Consider the following 883-nt stretch of genomic DNA (forward strand, 5'->3'; position numbering starts at 1 on the left):
CCACTAAAGAACCAAATGTTTCCCTCTAGAGTTGTTGGCTAACAAGTTCGACAAATAAACTCAAAATGTGATAATATGTTAATGTTGTGTTAGGAATGGTGGCAAAAGTGGACATTACCTTTCTTTTTAAATTAACGTTATATAGGCCTACTTACAGAATATTCAATATGGGTTTTGGGCACAACTGAAAAACCACAGGTGTTACTATACCTAGCCATTATCATGAGGCAACGCAGTCTAAGCAGAGTTCAGAGAAAAATATTAGCTTAACTAGGGCTAAAATTGGTTTTACTGCATCAGTTTCACATCTCTAAATAGGATGCACAGTATCTATACTTGTGATAGACTGACCTCTGCTTTAAAATGCGTGTAAACTGACTATGTAATCCACTGTTTCTTTTATTGTAATCCACGGTCACAATCATGAAATGGATACCCCCCACCTTTCCCGCGTCCCTCCCCTGATAAACTGCTCCGTGGAGAAGTGAGTGGACTGGCGGCTGCAGATCCGTACTAGCGAAGGGAATCCCTGCATAAACCTACATCTCCAAGTACATCTCCAAGCTGTCAAACCAAAAACCAGCCTGACACAGCAAAATGCTGCGCTCATAGGTCAAACTCCATCTTACCCGAGGAATAATAATGACAACAGCTACGAAATACCCGGAAAGGACGAGCTTCATTGTGTGAAACTGCTAATTTTTCTTAAAAGCACAGCCCGCAGCAGGATACACACACACACACGCCGACTGACGTTGGATACAAAACGTAGGAAGGATGGTGAGGATAAATGCGCAAATGATTTACCTGAGCGGTGGTCAGTGATGAGCAAGTGTCGGATGATGAAGACCTTCTTCTTCTTCTTCTTCTTCTTCTTCTTCTT

General features: G+C 41.9%; 1 protein-coding gene across 1 annotated transcript in view; it reads right to left on the bottom strand.

Annotated features, from left to right (window-relative positions):
• syn3 (synapsin III) overlaps positions 1-883 on the bottom strand; it is a gene marked incomplete at its 5' end in the record, with an annotated part of 124157 nt that extends 123274 nt beyond the window's left edge. Inside the window, 1 exon segment of the mRNA XM_032504669.1 lies at positions 808-883.

Source organism: Etheostoma spectabile, chromosome 23, assembly GCF_008692095.1.
Source record: "Etheostoma spectabile isolate EspeVRDwgs_2016 chromosome 23, UIUC_Espe_1.0, whole genome shotgun sequence".
NCBI lineage: Eukaryota > Metazoa > Chordata > Actinopteri > Perciformes > Percidae > Etheostoma > Etheostoma spectabile.